The sequence below is a fragment of the Protopterus annectens genome, chromosome 4.part1, assembly GCF_019279795.1.
Source record: "Protopterus annectens isolate FY-2018-M chromosome 4.part1, PAN1.0, whole genome shotgun sequence".
NCBI lineage: Eukaryota > Metazoa > Chordata > Ceratodontiformes > Protopteridae > Protopterus > Protopterus annectens.
Genome location: NC_056734.1, coordinates 815,096,218 through 815,115,341, shown reverse-complemented (window position 1 = coordinate 815,115,341; position 19,124 = coordinate 815,096,218). Strand labels below are relative to the sequence as shown.

Genomic DNA, 19,124 nt, shown 5'->3' with positions numbered 1-19,124 from the left:
TTATCTTAGAGTGGGAAATAACTGAAAGAACAAATGGCCACAGTAATGTACTTACATTTATCTAGTGCTCTTCCAGGTCTAGCAACCCTTTATTTCATATCTATCTGCTGTAATAGTCTTTTACAACCTATTTGCCTAATTTAACTACAGACTCTAGCAGTCTTAGCACCACTATCAATGTTAAGCCCTCACCTACACTCACTGATACGTTTTTGGTACTCACCTCTGCTGGGGGGTCTGTACCCGCTCCGTTCGCCTTCTGGGCTCACTCCGCTCCCCTACCCTTCCCCCAAATCTCACCCACCCCCACTGCACCTAAACTTATACCTCACCTTTCTCACCTGACTTTCTTCCTACTCCAGTCACCAGCCAGAGCTAATTTATAGCTCGTCCTACTCTAACATCATACCTATACCTGCACTCACTCATCCCTACATCCACCCCATTATCAAATAACATTACTAAAAACTTCCAAACAACCATAATGCAAGTTCTACTACCCTTACTCCTACTAGCCCTGACATCCCTTTCCTACACTACAACCATACAAACTAACCTACCCTTAGACACCACCTCATTCCATAGTACACATACCGAAAGACACATCACCTCCCATATATGCTTTACATTCTGTCCAACTTTATTTTCCACAAATATTATGCCACACACACCCAACACCCATCTACCTACTACTATCAATAGGAAAGCAGTATACATATCACTGTCAAACCCAACCTATGTTGTCAAACACATATTTAAACTCAGTAAAATACTCCTCATAGCTGGTGACATACACCCAAACCCAGGACCCTCCTTTACTAACCTTCCAAATAGAGCTCAATCTGATCTCCTAATAATTAATATCAACATAAGAAGTATTTCAAATAAATAAGTAGACCTACATGCTTTTATTTCTCACTACTCCCCTGACATCATAACTATTACCGAAACATGGCTGAAACCACATATCACTAGTGATGAGATTCTGCCACCAGGTTACAGCAGCCTAAGGCTAGATAGAGCAAATAGGATGGGTGGTGGAGTCGCAATTCTATTTAAAAATGAAGTAAACCTCCAACCACTTCATACCCCTCTACCATAATTTCAAAATGCTGAAACCATAGGCTCTATTCTATCAATAAACAATGAGAAAAAAATTAACATCCTTTGTTGCTACATTCCTCCTGGAAATAACTCCCCAGCCGTAGAAGAAATCCTTCAATGGTTGAATCAAATTTGCCCTCAGGAAACAATATTACTAGGTGACCTCAATACCAACTAGCAAACCTTCATCTCCAAAAACCTAACCAACAGTATTAACCTCTACAACTTCACACAACTAATTCAAGACCCCGCCAGAATAGATAAAAAAACCCATAAACAAACCATTATTGACTGGACACTAGTAAATACCCCCAAACATCACTACATACTCAGTGACTATCTCCCTACTTTCCTCCTCAGGAAACGAACCAAAATCCCCAAACCCATAACCTATAAAAACATCAGGGATGATCGTGACTTAACCCCAGATAAACTAAACAACATTCTTCACCAATGTAACTGGCTCCCTCTAAATGCCGTACACCTAGATCAGGCAGTAGAATACTTTAATAATACATTTATCTGAGTTCTGAATTCCTTAGCACCTTTTAAGAGAAAAATAAAAGCAAACTATGCACCATGGTTAAGTTGGGACACGAGCCCTTTTTAAAACCAGAGACAAGACCTGGAAGCAGTGGAAACAAGACATCTCTGAACAAACCAAACAAAAGTACAAACAACTTGGGAAACTAGCCAAAATACAAATCAAACAGGACAAACAAAACTACTTCCTAGGCCTCCAAAACAAACACGCAAACAACACCCAAAAGTTTTGGCATTCTGTCAACTCATTGCTAAAACCTGGAACAATTGCTACCCCCACCCCCACCTCCCCATATATTAACAGCAAAGATATTGCCTTCCAGCTTAACTCTCACTTCATAAACTCAATCCAAACTCTATCCAACCAGCTAACAAACACCAATACCTCATCAAACACAACCACTAAAAACACTCCTGACAATACTACCAACCAACCATCCTTCTCCCTCTCTCCAGTCCCTACATCAACCTGCTCCACAAACTAAAACCTACCACATTAGCTGCAGACAGTATACCCGCTAACTTCCTAAGAATGGCAGCTGACTCTCTTGCTTATCCGAGTATCAATCCTAATAAACAGGTCCATTCAGGAAGCCTGTGTACCACAACTATGGAAAATATCCTACATCATACCTCTTTTCCAACTACAGGCCAATAGCTATTTTTCCCCATTATTTAAGCTCCTAGAAAAATGCATACACTCACAGGTTATGCAATTCCTAGATACTAACAAGCTTCTCTCATCCACCCAACATGGTTTCCGCACTCACCATAGTACAACTTCTGCTCTTCTCTCTTTCACCAACCTGGTAATCAACATAGAAACAGCAACTATGTATCTGCTAGCTTCTTAGACCTCTCAAAAGCTTTCATCTGGTCTCACACCCTAAACTACTGGACAGCCTTCATTCTCTATCCTTTACTTCCTCTACCATCTCATGTTTCAATAGCTACCTGTCGAACAGACAACAATCTGTACAATGGAAAAATGAGCTATCCCCTCTTCTCCCCAACTCAATAGGGGTACTTCAAGGCTCTATACTTGGCCCACTACTTTTCACGATTTTTGCAAACAATCTATATACCTCCTCTAAGCAAACCTCTCTAATTCAGTATGCAGACGATTCCACTCTCATCTGTGCAGCCCCATCTGTCAATACCCTCCAACAACTAGCCCAGGAATCTTTCTCTGCTATTGAAAATTGGATCACCGACATCCAACTTATACTTAATCCTAACAAAACCAAATTCTGCTGTTCACACCTAATAAAACTAAATCCTCCCCCTTCACTTTCTCTGTCTTATCTAGGAATGGCACTATCATCTCTCCATCCACTCACACAAAACTCCTAGGAGTTGAAGTAGACAACAACCTAGCATTTGATCTTCACATAGCAGAAACTATTCAAAAGGTACATAAGAAAATGGGAACCCTATACAGGCACAAAAACTATCTCACAGAAAAAGCATGCATCACTCTAGCTCAAACACAACTCCTATCGACACTTACTTATGCAGCACCTATCCTAACCCACACTAAAACATCAGATCTGGATAAGTTAGAAGCATGCTACAACAAAGTAGCTAAATTTGCCAACAATTCCCCCTTTAGAACTCATCACTGCCAAGTACTAAAAGAAATTTACTTACTATCTTACCAACAACTCACCTACGTCTTTAACATCAGAAACCACCCAGACAAAACTCCAGCCCTCAGTCATCTAATAACCTCCCACTCTTCCAGTCGCCCTTTACGCTCTTCCAATAAACCCCTCCTCAGTGTTACTACTGCTAGCAACACTGCAGGAAAAGCCCTTTATTCCCACATCATAGCCAAAAAATGGAACAATCTCCCCACCAATATAACCTCCACAACAACAAATACAAACTTCAAAAAAATCACTCAAATCTCATCTCAGGACAACTTGGATTTGCCCATGTATGACATGACAATCCCTGTACCTTTCTTCTATCTTCTGTCAATCTACTTCCGTCTAAACATCACACTACATCTATGCACATTGAAATACTGACTCATATCATATTGTTCTTTCTGCTCCCTTCTATATATACTTACTAAATCTGTAAGCAGTTCTTAGTACCTTTGTAAAATTATCTCAGACTGTAACTTTTGTACTGCAAAACCTAGTAACTACAGGAAACCAAACTCTGAATATATCTGTCTAAACCCTTTCACTGAACCCTTGTAAATATATCAAAACTGTATCTTAGTCCTGCACTGCAAGTTTAACTATAGTTAACAAAGTAAAGAATAACTCTACTTGTAAATACATTTTGTGCTATTACCTGTTTTGTATGTATATCTCTAATTGTATAAATGTACGTATATCTCTAATTGTATAAATGTCTTCTTAATTGTGGAGCTTTTCTCCCTGGGCCTCCACTGAAAATGGATCTGGTCCAGCTGGATTTTCCCAGTTAACAAATGTAAAATAAAATAAATAAAAATAGTTGTTACACACACACACACACACACACACACACACACACACACACACACACACACACACACACACACACCATGCCTCCTTACCTTGTTTACATGTCTAATGTTTAAGTATGATGAAAGTGAAGAAATAATGATCACAGTACACTGCTCTTAGGCTGTAGTGGTGGTCTTCTGTGTACATCTGTGAGCTTTCACTGTGAGGAAAAGGTAAAAGCATAATGACTTTATTGCCCCTACCCAACACACATGCTATAGTGACCTGCTGTTCATACTTCTGAGCAGGGCCAGTTTTTGACTAGGTGGGACCCCCTACTAAGCTTTTGTCAAAATCTTTGTATATGGAAAGCAGGTAAGGGACTAGTGGTCCTAGAAGCTCTGTTCTAGATGTTCTCTGACTCATTTTATGCCATTTCAGGCTTATTAATTGTTGCTACTCAGAAGAACTACTACTTTGTCTCCAGTATAGTGACAGTAGCATGCCAAGTCTATTACAAGTTGTATAGACATATGTACTTTGCATTTATTTACTTGGCATTTGGTTACCAGGAAAGTCTGACTGGGTCAGAAACCCATTTTCAGCAGAGGCCCGGGAAGAAAAGCTCCATTAACAAAGACTAAACTATTTGTACAGTATTTAACAGTTACATACAACTGTAGTACAATAGTAGATACTAATACAGAGTAGTATACAATGAATTAGCAGAGTACAAATATTAACATGGTTACAGGTAGGAGTATGTTGACACACAGGCAGTTGGTTTGTAAAGGAGTTAAAAAAAAATAAATGTGATTGCATTGTTTTTCAGTTTGTCTAGGTACATTTTTTGACGTGGATGTGTGTGTGTATATATATATATATATATATATATATATATATATATATATATATATATATATATATATATATATATATTTATATGGGGAAGATGTAGTAAGGAGGAGAGAATGTGAGGTTGATCAGAAAATATAAGTATTTTCATAGTGAGAAGTAGCTGGAAAGGGGTAGCAAATGTATTGCATATTCAGTGGGAGATGGGTAGTTATACAGTAGGGGTTCAAGATTAGATATAGTAGAGTAGGGTAGGAAATGATGTGGGTCCTTAGGGTAAGTGAAGAGATTTACAGTAGGAATAAATGAGTATAGTAAGTTAGGGAAAGGTAGGTAGGAGAAATTGGAGAAGGGTATATAGCAGAAATTGGAGAGCAGAGAAGAGAAGGGAGGAGAAGAAAGGTGGAGTGGCAGAGTTATAATTATGTGATTCGTAATCAGTTTGGTTTTGAGGAGGGACAGTTCCTTGACATGAGTAGAAATTGTTTAAATGTAAATTTCTTGAGATTTCAGATAGTTGTAGTGTTGAAAGGTAGTGCGTTCCATAGTTTAGCTACAGATTAAGAGTAAAGAGATTGCCCAGCAGTTTTGTTTGGTTTATATAGAGCTTTTAGTTCCTTGTCTTCTGAGCGGAGAGTTCGACTAGGGTATGTATGGAGCAAAGAATTTATAGAGGGACATATTTCTGAGTTGTAGATGATTTTGTGGACGGGTGTGTATTATGTTATCAAACTTTTAAAAGTTCGAACGTCATATGGTTGGCACCATATGATCGAACTTTTAAATGTTTGAACGTTTCAATGGAGATCTCCATACAGTGTGGAATGGGAAGATTTCCCTTTCCTGTACTGTAGTGCAATCTTGGAGTTGGTATATTTAAAGAGCGGGGGTGTGGGGGGTGCAGTGGGGCTTGCCCCCCCTGCTTAAAACGGTCAGGTAGGATTTTTCTGTTTGTTTTTTTTTTTTTTTTTTTTTAGATTTTCGAACTTTTAAATAAAAGTTCAATCATATGGCTTCGACCATATGACGTTCGAAATTTTAAAAGTTTGATAATGTAATTAATATACACCCTTTGTGGTCCATAATTGTTGGTACCTTAGTTGCTGGGGTAGTGTGAGCCAATTAAGGGAGGCAAGAGCAGCACAATGATGTTTGTGGAATGGTAATCCTGTTGCAAATTTGGCAATTTTATTGTAACAGGATTCCAGCTTATTTATTGGTGTAGTTTGGAGATTGGTTAGTGTAGGGGCACCATATAGTAAAGAGGGTAATAAGTCTGTGGTGGCCAGTGTTCTTTTGTGTCTGAGTCTCTAAAATCTTTTTGTCAATGTAGTATTCCTGTCTTTTGCTGTGCGCGCGTGTGTGTGTGTGTGTGTGTGTGTGTTTCTTTTAACTTTTTTATTAGATTTTCATAGAAAAGAACAATATTAACAAATTCGACCACCAGATAAACTAACAAAACTATATACAAGGTCCATAACAGATATTCATCTCAGTCATCAACACTCATACTTTTTTTAAAAGATCTTTAAGTTGGTGTGTTTTTGATGGTGTATGAGTATGCAGGTCAAAGGTTAGTCTATTGTCTGTTGTTATTTCTAGAAGTTTAGTATGTGGGACCACTTCAAGTTCTGTTTTATTAAGGGAATGTATTTTAAAGTTGGTGGAGTATGATTTTAGTGTAAAGAGTAGTAGTCTGGTTTTGTTTGAGTTTAGTAGGAGTAGTGCATTATTGAGCCATGTTTCAGTGGATGAGAAGGCTGTTTGGGTTATATGTTTAAGGTGTGTTAGAGTCCTAGAGGAGGAACTGATAGATGTTCATCTTTTCACTGTTGCAGTCATTACATTTGGGTAATCTGCTGGAAGGTTGCCCTCAGTCGGCCTAATTAACAAGGTCTTGGGTCCTGCGTCAGTTGCTGTCCCTTCTTCCATGACATCAGGTAGTCAGGGGTTTAAAACATGCAGCCGATACCATTACATCAGTCTTTCTTGCCGTGCGGTGCCCGAAGCAGAAGCAGTTCACAAGTGCCAGTCTACCGACTCCTGAAATATTTGTTTTCGAGTTTCAGAACCGAAGTCTTCAACTTAAAGCTAAGTACCCCATTGGGGAAACATTTCCTTGCTCCTTACCGATGTCAGTAAAAGTTAATAATTGTATTACTTGTGGGAAGCAAATACCTCATACGGATTTTCATTTGTACTGTATTCCTTGCCTAGGCCCTGACCACAACGTACCTTGCTGTCGGTTTTGTGCTTTATTTAATCAGCGCACTATCCGTCGTCGGTACATTTTTGCTTCAAAGTATTTCGGTTCTCGGTTTAATTATCCAGAAATGACGTCGGTTAGCCATCCGACTACCGGAATACCAAAAAAACGCAAAGAAAAAGAGACAGGCCATTGAGGTCCAAAACTGCCAACGACGCTTCTCCTAAGCTAGTCGCCAGTTCACCGATACTCAGTGAGGTGCTTTTGCAGCCCCTGATACCCACTACTTCTGATTCGCAGGCCTCTACTGAGACCCATTCGGAGTCCGGTATGCCGCGAGATGCTTCACATATGGAACCCGCGGGTGTCTCTACCTTGGATGGGTCCAGAGCCGCTGAGCAGGCACTGGCTTCTGAGGGTGTATTCAGGCCTACAGACTTGCATATTAAACTGACTCCAACTTCAGTGCTAAGGCCTAAATCTCGATCTATGTCTAAAAAACCGACGCCCAGGCCACATGTTCAGGCCCCTATGCCTAAAAAACAAATGATCAAAATGGCTGAAGATTTAATTTACTCTAATCAGGGGTAGTCAGCCCCCCCCCCCTTCCAAGAGGCCTAGGATTGAATTTGACAATGAATCTTCTGAACAGGACTCTGTTTCTTCTGACTCTTCTAATGATCTGGATGTGTCCATGCCTACTTATGAGGACTCTGATGCAGAGGATTCCATTCCCTCTGCTTCTTCACCTGAGGATTTTTCTTTTGGGGAAACTTTACGTACCTTAAGAGAACATTTCCATTGGGAAAGTCAGGATTTCTCTAAATCACAAAAGAGGCTTAGGGATTTCCTTCTTCCTCAGCATAGGCCTTTGGCTATACCTCCTGTACTAGATATTGTTGATGATGTGTTTTCGGAATCTAGTATGGCCCCTGATTCCGTGCCTCCAGCCCCTAGCAAACCAGATAGGTACTACAGGGTTCCTGAGTCCCATAAATTCCTTTTCAAAAATCCTATTGCGGACCCTGAAACCATTTGTCAGGGGCCCAAGGGCATTAAGACTTCTACTGCTAAAAATCCTACCCCTTCTGATAGAGACTCCAGGGCGCTGGATAGATAGGGTAAAAAGGTTTATACTTCTGCAATCTTCGCAATCAGGGCTTTAAACTGTCAATTCCATATGCTAAAATATCAACAGCATATCATGGGACTGCTTAAACAGAAAATTATGTTGATTCTTGACTGTGTGGAGAATAAAGATTTGCAGGTTTTATTGCATTCAGCTGAACAAGTTGGCAAACATACTTTGCAGTATGGTTTTGATTCCTTAGAGGCCTCTTGTATGGGCTGTTGTTACTGGGTCTATGCTTAGAAGGCATGCTTGGCTTAAGGAGCAATCTCTGCCTGATCATGTTCAAGAAAAACTTTTGGATGCTGCTTTACAGCAGGACCGTTTATTTGGCAGTAAGGCTGAAGAAGTTCTAAAAATGATGGAAGATAAAGCTAAATCTATGCAAACTGTGAAAGATTTCTTACAAGTGCAACCTCCTAGATTTAGTAGGCATTGGCCTACTAAGAACTGGTTCTTTCCAGCTCCTTCCAGAGTCACTACAGCCAAACCCAGACATTCCAAGACCAACAGGTTTGAGTCCCAAGGGACTTTCAGAACTATGCAGTTGGGAGCTTCCACTTCCAAATCTGGAAACAACAAGGCACCACCCTATGGTAAACAGTCTCAGTGACTTCCATTTGAAATTACCAAGCACTTACCTCTTAGCCGCCCCTTTGGGGGGAAAACTGGCTCTTCATTCAAGAAACTGGCAACTTATAACCCAGGGCAAATGGGTTTTAAATATAGTGTCCCAGGGATACAGATTTCATTTCCATACTCTGTCAACTCCAAACAGGTGGCCAGACCAGCCCCTAAATCAGTGGGCAGAGGCTCAGAAACAAGTAGTTTCCCTCCTAAACATGGGGGCTATTCAACTAGTACCAGAAGAGGAAAAGGGACAAGGTTTCTATTCCAGACATTTCCTGGTACCCAGCAAAGACAAATCATGGCATCCAATTCTGGACCTGTTTACTCTAAACACCTTTCTGGACATTCCAAAATTCAAGATGCTGACTCTTCACCAGTTACTTCCTATGCTAGGCAAGGATGCCTGGTTGGCAACTCTCGAGTTAAGAGGTTTACCTGCATATCCCAATCGGGGAATCTTGCAGAAGATTCCTACGCTTCAAAGCAGGCTGCCTGCATTATCAGTTCTCTGCACTGCCCTTTGGCTTGTCTACTACGCCCAGGGTTTTCACAAAGTGCCTGGCTCCAGTAATTGCATTTTGGAGGCAAAGAAACATTCAAATATATCCATACCTGGACGATTGTCTAATTCAGGCAGAAAACCAGGTCATTCTTCTAAAACATCTGGCGTTTGTAAAAAGACTTCTAACCTGTCTAGGTTACACCATAAACTAAAAGAAATCTCAACTGGTACCCTCTCAAAAACTACATTCCTGGGTGCAAGCTTGAATACAACTGCCCAGATGGCTTTCCTTGCGCAAGAAAAGCAAATTCATTTGGTGACTTACTTCAAACAGGCAGCCACAAAAACCCTGCTATTCTGCAAGGCAAATAATGCAAGCCTTGGGGTTCATGGCCTCATGCATTCTTCTAATTCCATATGCTAGACTGCATATGAGGAAACTTCAGTGGTACTTAAAAAGTTTATGGAGTCAACATTGTCACAGCCTGGAAACAATGATTCCTCTCATACCTTGCCTGCGCCTAGAGTTCCTATGGTGGGCAGAGGCCTGCCACCAAAACAAGGGACTGCCATTCACACTACCCCCTGCCGCCCAAACCCTAACTACAGACGCATCAGACTATGCCTGGGAGGCTCATCTGGCAGGGAAGTGCATTCAGGGCAAATGGAGCCCAAATCAAATGCACCTTAATATCAATCAAAAAGAAATGCTAGCTGTACAGAATGCACTGACGGCCTTCAAGGACTACCTTCATCCAGGACAATTACTGATAAAGATGGACAACACCACGGTTATGTGGTACATAAACAAGCAGGGGGGTACACATTCCTACCCCCCTGCAGACTAGCCATGGCATTGTGGAACATGGCCTTGACCTACCAAGTACAACTACAAGCTCAATTCCTGCCAGGAAAGCAGAATGTTCTGGCAGACGAACTAAGCAGAAATCTCATGGACCCACACGAATGGAAACTGGAACCATGGATTTTCCAGATGTTGACATGCAAATGGGGGAGCCCAGACATAGATCTTTTTGCCTGTCCCCAGAAATTCCAATTGGACAAATGTTGTACAAGAACTCATCACAAAACAGCCTGGAAAGTGGATGCTCTGTCATTCAGCTGGAAAAACCTATCAGTCTATGCCTTTCCCCTTCTGCCTTTGCTCTCCAAAGTTCTACTAAAAGTCAAACAGGACAAACCAAAAATTATCTTGATTGCTCCAGACTGGGCTCACCAACACTGGTACCCACTCCTGCACAGTGTGTCGCACATTTCTCTGTGGCACCTGCTTCAGACACCTTCCTTACTGTCTCAGCAGGAGAACCAAATTCTGCACCCTCAGCTCCAAACATTGAATCTTGCAGCTTGGCTTCGCACTTAAATTCACCCTTAGCATCCCTCAGCAAGCCTGTGATGGATGTCATTTTGGAGGTGAGATGACCTAGTACTAGAAAATCTTATGCTGACAAATGGAAAAGATTCTGTGCCTGGAATCAATCTCAAGGGATGAGCACAGCAGTGCCCAAGTTACCTCAGATTTTGCAATGCTTACTTGAGATGCTTCATAAGGGCCTGTCTTTTTCTTCCATAAAAATCCATGTCTCAGCCATTTCAGCTCATTGCAACACAGACCCCCCCCTTCTCTCATCCTCTTCTAAAGCAGTATCTCAGAGGGACCAAAAACTTGAGACCACCCAGGAGAGTTCCAACCCCTGCCTGGGACCTTAACTTTGTATTGGAGAAACGCACGCTACCTCTTTTTAAGCCAGCTGCAACTGCAGACTTAAAATTTCTTTCCTGGAAAACAGCCTTCCTTTTAGCAATCACTTCAGCTAGAAAGATATCTGAATTACAGGCCCTTATGGCAGTGGAGCCTTTCATCATCTTTCATGCGGACAGGGTGTCACTCAGGACCAATCCATCATTCATGCCCAAGGTGGTATCCAGTGTGGCTCTTAATCAGTCCATTCATTTGCCAACTTTCTTTCCCAATCCACAGAAAAAGGGAAAGCCGATTCTGCATTTATTGGATGTTCACAGACAACTTCGATTCTACTTGGACAGGACTAAATTTCAAAGAAAATCTGAACAACTGCTGGTAGGATTTGCTGCAGGGCAGAGGGGAAGGCTATTTCAAAGCAAAACATTTCTAAATGGATAAGCCATTGTATTCATTTCTGTTATAAGCACCATGGAAAACCTATCCCCCAGGGGATCAGATCTCATTCCACCAGGGCTGCATTTACTTCAGCAGCCTTTCTCAGAGGTGTTCCTACCAGGGATATTCTAGAAGCTGCTACCTGGAGTTCAGTTCATACTTTCACCAAGCATTATCACTTACAATTTTCCTCTAAATCCAGAGCTGGCTTTGCCATTGCTGATTTGCAGGGACTTATAGCTGGTCCTAATGCTGTATAATTCCATCCTCCCAACCTTAGCTTTGGGAATCTGCCCAAATATAATGACTGCAACAGTGAAACATGATGAACATAATACAGTTGTGTACACTTACCATAAATGTAGATGTTCCAGTGTATTCACTGTTGCAGTCCTAGTTACCATCCCTCCAGCCCCCTGTTTTTCTTTTACTATACCTCTTCTTTCTTTTATTATGCGTACAAGCCTTTTTGGTGTATTTGCTTTTGTTTGGAGGTATATTTGTGTGTGTCTTATATATATTTTGCTCCCCATTTGGGGGGCACCTTACATCTGGGGCAAGAAAAACTGATGTAATGGCGTCGGCTGCATGTTTTATACCCCCAACGACCCGATGTCATGGAAGAAGGGACAACAACTGACGCAGGACCCAAGACTTTGTTAATCAGGACGACTGAGGGCAACCTGCCAGCAGATTACCCAAATGTAATGACTGCAACAGTGAATACACTTGAACATCTACATTTATGGTAAGTGTACACAACTGTACTTTGAATCATCCGCATTTTGGATAATAGTACTTTGGCAGTAAGTGTTATGGAGGTTATTTATGAAAATGTTTAAAAGAAGGGGACTGAGGATGGAGCCTTGTTGAATCTCTGTTTTATTGGGTAAATATTGTGAGAGGGAGCCTTGTCATTTTACAAACTGTTGTCTTTGGTATAGGTAGCATGAGAACAATTGTAGAGAAGTATGTGTAAGGAATAGTGAAGATAGTTCATGCAAAAATTTGAGGTGTGACAGTGTCCAATGCCTTTGATAGGTCTAGGAATATTGTTGAGGTTAGATGCCTAAGTCTCTAGCTCTGTTGATTGTATTTGTGAAGGTTATTAGGGCTGTTGTACTATGTGTGGGTCGGAAGCCATGTTGGGTAGATGTAAGTAGGTTATTATGAGTAAGGAAGACATGTTGGGTGGATGTAAGTAGGTTATTATGAGTAAGGTAGTCAGGGAGTTGCTTGTGGACACATTTTCCCAAAATTTTGGAGAGAGGAGACGGAATTGAAATGGGGCAATAGCTGACTAGTTCTATTGATTTTCCTCCTTTATGTAGGGGGGTGACAATTGATTTTTTCCAAGTTGTTGGAACACATGCTTCTGAGAGGGATCTGTTTATGAGAATACCAACCGGGTAAGCAATATCCTCAGCTGCAAGTTTTAAGTATTTTGATGTGAGGTTGTCAACTGAATGGGAGATAGGTTTTATTTTTTTGTTACAGGTACTGTATGTAGCTGGTGGATACTGGTTGCAATGTAAAGGATGTCTGTTTTGGTGATGATATTTGAGTAGTTTGGGAAGAGGGTTTAGAATTTGCAGGTATGGTTTATTGGGATTATTAACTAGATTTTTTGTACTTTCTATAAAATGTATATTAAACATTTCTGCTATTTGAGACGGGGATTTGTCTGTGACTGATGCAGGGTTTGTTTTGATCCTGAGGTAATCAATGATGAAATAGTGAACCAAAATTTTTTTGGATTATTTTTATGGTCAGATAATTGCTGAGTAAAGTACTCTTTCTTGTCAGTAGTTATATGTTTCGTTTGGTTATGCAGCTGATTTTTTTTTCCAGGCTTTGTCCGTATTTTGCATTAGTTATTTTGTAGTCTTTGTAAGCCAGGGTGCGTGGTTATCTTTGGTTTATTTTATAGGAAGTGAGGCTAGACTATTGAGGGTATCTAAGAATAGCTTATTAAAATATTCAACTGCTTCTGCTTTTAGTAAGGACCAATTTAGGGATTTTAGTATCTTAAACAGTGGGCAGCTGCGGTGGTACAGCGGTTAGCGTTGCCACCTTACAGCTGGGGTGCCTTCTGTGCAGATTCTTTGTCCTCCCTCTGGTCGTGTGGGTTTCCTCCAGGTGCTCTGGTTTCCTTTTACATCCCAAAGACATGCTGTAGGTGGATTGAATACTCCTAAATTGGCCCTAGGCGTGAGTGCGTGCATGTGTGTGCCTTCCGTGGAAGGTTGGGCACCAGGCTGGCAACTCAGCACCATAAAACTCCACTGCCAATCATGAGTGGGCAGGTGATTCACTGTGGTGACCCCTAACCAGGAAAACCCGAAAGAAGACGTATCTTAATAAAGAGTGCTTGGCTGAAGTTCTTTAAATTGCAGGAGATTTTATAGCTGTGTGTTTTAGGTGAATGGGAGATGGTCCTATGAGTGTATGCATGTAAGTGATCACTTAATGTGTCTGGTAGAGTTCCAGAGTTAGAGTACTTGTTAGCAATCCGTGACTAGGTTCCAATCTAAAATGGAGTTTTGGTTATTACCTTCATGAGTTGTCGTAGGGGTTGTGATGAGTTGTGTGAAGCCTGATAGAGTGAGACTGTTGGGTGGAAAGTCGGAGATTAGATCCTGCTAGTTAATGTTGACATCACGCATGATGATGGTTTCATTAGATATGTTTTCAGACATCCATGACAGAATATTTTCTAGTGTGGGTGAGTTTTGAACAGGTGGGATGATTAGGGCTGTAATACAGAGTTGTTTAGTTCAATCTGGTTTTAAGTGAGCAATGAGGAATTCTGCGTTATTAAATTTTGGGATGGGCTTAGTGTAAGATTTTATAGTGTTTGCGGATTGGTAGATTTGGACAAAACTTCCTCTTTTTCATGGGTTCTGTCTGTTCTTATCATGTTCTATCCTGGTGAAAGTAGTTAAGTGTCCTGGATGTGGTTTTAGCCCTGTTTCAGTTAAGGCAAGTATTTCGGGTTTGTTTTGGATTAACTGTGCATGGAGGTCTGTTGTTTTCTTACACATACTATGAATATTTAGTATAACTAGAAATAGTGAGTTGGAAGGGGTGTTGCAAGGATTGTGTGCGGCAGAGGGGTCCTGGATTTGGTTGAACATCGCTACATTTGGATAGGTACAGGAGTTGGGAGAAATGATGTATTGTGGTTATACGTATTACTCTTTCGTTTTACTTTTATGAGAAAGTTACTTTTGCCATTTTTGGAATGGTGCAGAATTTTCCACTTTGTATGGTGGAGGATATTTGAGTTCATTAGGTTGACTGATATATTAGAATAGGTATTAATGTGTTTCTCAAAGATGGTGTTTGATGTTATGGAGTTTGTGTAGGTGTTGATATTTATGGCACTTAGTGAAGTGCTTTGATTTAGAATAAAGAGGGTTACTGTAAAGCAGAGTAATCTGATAGTATAGGAGTAGGGCTATGGAATTTTAAGAGTAATTTTAGGGAGCAGGAGGACTTTGAAATTTTAGGGTTGTACAGAATGGAAGTGATTGGCTGAAAGGTGTGGGGTAGATTGGCTGTAGATGTGCTTTAAATTGGCTGGTTTTGGATGGGATGTGTGTGATTAAGTGTATTGGTTTGAGAGTTGGAGAAGGAGTTATTGTTAGTATAAGTGTAATTGAAAAGGGGGTGGGTGGGAATGGGGGTAGGGGAGTGGAGTGGGCCCAAGAGGAGTGAGGGTGAATGGAGTGGGTCTGAACTGAACCAAAAACACGGCAAAGAAACAATAGGTGAATCTGTAAGTATTGGCTATTTAATCAAGGGCTACATAAGCTGGAGGCAACACAATGTTTTGGATTAACTGTGCATGGAGGTCTGTTGTTTTCTTACACATACTATGAATATTTAGTATAACTAGAAATAGTGAGTTGGAAGGGGTGTTGCAAGGATTGTATGCGGCAGAGGGGTCCTGGATTTGGTTGAACATCGCTACATTTGGATAGGTACAGGAGTTGGGAGAAATGATGTATTGTGGTTATACGTATTACTCTTTCGTTTTACTTTTATGAGAAAGTTACTTTTGCCATTTTTGGAATGGTGCAGAATTTTCCACTTTGTATGGTGGAGGATATTTGAGTTCATTAGGTTGACTGATATATTAGAATAGGTATTAATGTGTTTCTCAAAGCTGGTGTTTGATGTTATGGAGTTTGTGTAGGTGTTGATATTTATGGCACTTAGTGAAGTGCTTTGATTTAGAATAAAGAGGGTTACTGTAAAGCAGAGTAATCTGATAGTATAGGAGTAGGGCTATGGAATTTTAAGAGTAATTTTAGGGAGCAGGAGGACTTTGAAATTTTAGGGTTGTACAGAATGGAAGTGATTGGCTGAAAGGTGTGGGGTAGATTGGCTGTAGATGTGCTTTAAATTGGCTGGTTTTGGATGGGATGTGTGTGATTAAGTGTATTGGTTTGAGAGTTGGAGAAGGAGTTATTGTTAGTATAAGTGTAATTGAAAAGGGGGTGGGTGGGAATGGGGGTAGGGGAGTGGAGTGGGCCCAAGAGGAGTGAGGGTGAATGGAGTGGGTCTGAACTGAACCAAAAACACGGCAAAGAAACAATAGGTGAATCTGTAAGTATTGGCTATTTAATCAAGGGCTACATAAGCTGGAGGCAACACAATACTGGGGGCTTACAGGTAATTCTTCTGAGTAGCATTAAAGAACAGTTAAGCTTGAAAAATGGCATAAAATGCATCAGAGAACATCTAGACCATCAGAGCTTCAGAGATCATTAGTTTCTTACCTGCTTGCCATGGAAGAGGATTTTGACACAAGCTTAGTAAGGGGTCCCACCTAGTCAAAATCTGGCCCTGCTCAGAAGTATGCACAGCAGGTCACTATAGCTTGTTTGTAAGCTTACCTTCTTAAAAATTGGAGGAATGCCAGTTTACCTGCTACATGTCTTTGGGGGTGTTAAAAACTAGAGCATCTGAATAAAAACTGTAAGGAAACTGTAAGGACATGCAGACTCCATACAGAAGGAACCACATCCAATGACTAAACCAAAGATCTGTGTGCTGTGAGATAGCAGTGCTACTTGTAGTACCACTGTACCAACGATCAGTTGTTTCGCACACACTGCCTAGATTGCCAAAGATAGCCACACATTTTGTACAGTGCTGCTGTCTGCCATAGAAAGTGAAACAAACCATGGCTAACTTGTTAGATACACTGCTTTATCTCCCCACATATGCATAGGCCTGAGCACTGATTGTTTTACAGCAATTGTAGTCAGTACTGTGCATTTCATGACACTGCTACTGCTATGTCAGATCAATGACTGCAGGAATAAGTCACTTTTATCCACATATGACCTCTGTACCCATTAGTGACAGGCACTTCGACTGTGTGCACCTCTGATGCCTGGTTGTGATAAAAAGTGGCCACAATAAAACATTTCAACCAGCTTTGAACAAATGCACACTACTTCTACTAAGCCAAATTAATGTGTGTGTAACGTAATCATGACAACAGGGTCAGTCAGTTTCAGTTGCATACAGTCCCATAACAAGCAATTACCAACCACTTTATGACTGTTGACCGCAGATATTTAATTGTGGTAAAAATAAAGTAAGTAAGTCATGGATGCAGTACTGTATTTAAAGTTTGCTTCATGCAAGCACACAGTGCCTACAATAAAATATTCTAGCTTACTTTTCATAAATGCACATTTTTCCTGCAAATCCAGATTAATGACTGTTTAACCAGAGCAAGTGACAGCAGTGCGGAGTAGTGAGGATTTACTTTCACCCACAAGGCAGTTCCCATACCCATCAATTATAGCCACTGTGTTGACAGTGTTTATCTCAGATGTCCAGTTCTGGAAATGTCCCATGTAATATATTTCATCACTGTTTCACACAAGCAGTAGCCGGTAAAGCATTTCAGCTTATGTCACATGAATATACATTAGTCTTACAATCTTGAAAAATGTCTGTTTAACTTGTGCACATCACAACATGGATACTATCACAACATGGATACTAATTTTCACCATCTTCCCATACCCAGCTTATTGACTGTGCAAACCACAGGTAGATCTCTAATTGTGCATAAGCAATGAACACAGTAATGTAATTCAGCTGTATTTCACTCTTGTGTGTGATGTCTGATTGTGATAAAAATAACTCGTACAGTAATTAGCTGCATTAATGCTTTCCAGCTTGCTTCACACAACAGATGTTCATCATATCAATCACTGCTGCAGTAGCCTAGCTATGTGAATTATATTCTGCCAGGAATATAACAGCAGTCCAGCTTCCCTAGTTTCAGGTGTGTTCCATACCCCCAAACAATCAGTCATCTCAAGCTGAACTGACTAAAAAAACAGGTTTGGGTGGAAAGCTCTTCAGAGCTTTCTTGCTGTTGAATAGTGTGTTCTTTCTTTGACTTTTGAGGATTTACAGTCAGCAGTTGTTTCTTTGCTGGACCACATCAGTTCCCTTTAGAGAAAAACCTTCAACATCTAGGTCTGTATCAAAAGATATAGTTCTGGCACGATAGTACCCAGGTTGTCTGTGGGCATCAAAGGTATGAAGTATCCTCCTGGACCCTTCCCCTTTCGTCTCTCAGATGTAGTAAGCTAGTGTAATATACCCATATAGCTAAGGCCAGTGCAGCTAGTATCGGTATGATGAAAGTAGGACAGTTTTTATGTAAACTTACCATAACAGCAGGTGTTTGAATGATCACTGATGTAGTAGCCATTCCTTCCCTCCACCTCCTTGTTTTTTGGTGTGTTGTTTATGCCAAGGTGTGGGCACTTACTTTTTTGTTGTTCCTAGGATTGTTGTTTCATGGCTCATCCTCCCTGTCACTTTTGTCCCCATACCCAGTTAGTCATTTTCCTCCAAAGGCAGTCCCATACCCAACAATTATAATCACTTTGAGTATGAGCATGTGCATCCCAGATGTCTAATAAAATAGAATAGTAGTAACAATTGCCACAGTATTTTTTACACATACATGCACACACTCACCCCCACACCTAAAACAGTTGCAGCCATGTTATTACAGAGAGGCAAATACACACATATGTGCCATGCCACTGGAGTCGCGTTAACTGTGTAACCCTCAGATGTCTGATTGTGGTCAAATGAATGATAAACACATAAACAATGGCCAGGATAATATATTTCAGCTTACTGCTGTAAGATGCATATGCTGCCTGTACAAGTGTGCGCACGTGCAGACCCACAGACACACAAACACACACAGCTAAATTAAAAGAAATACTGATAGAGGAGGTCACATATTTTTTTAAAGTATTATTTTTTCAAATGGTCATAGTCTTGTATGGAAGTACCTCTGCTAGTTATTCCCATTTTGTTTCAGGTTATCTGAGTCACCAGTCACTTGAGCTACTGTTAACCAGTAGCAAATGCTGTTTGCACTTCATCTGATGTATCTTTTGTGTGTGTGGGGTACAGCGTGATTGACTCCACTGCTGACACATATAGTTGGTAACTTTATCTTTTGGCAGCATTGTACTCCCACCAAACAGCAT

General features: G+C 40.7%; 1 protein-coding gene across 1 annotated transcript in view; it reads left to right on the top strand.

Annotated features, from left to right (window-relative positions):
* The window catches only part of DGKD (diacylglycerol kinase delta), a 1,200,459-nt gene that overhangs the window by 666,365 nt on the left and 514,970 nt on the right, over positions 1 to 19,124 (top strand). The window lies entirely within an intron of this gene.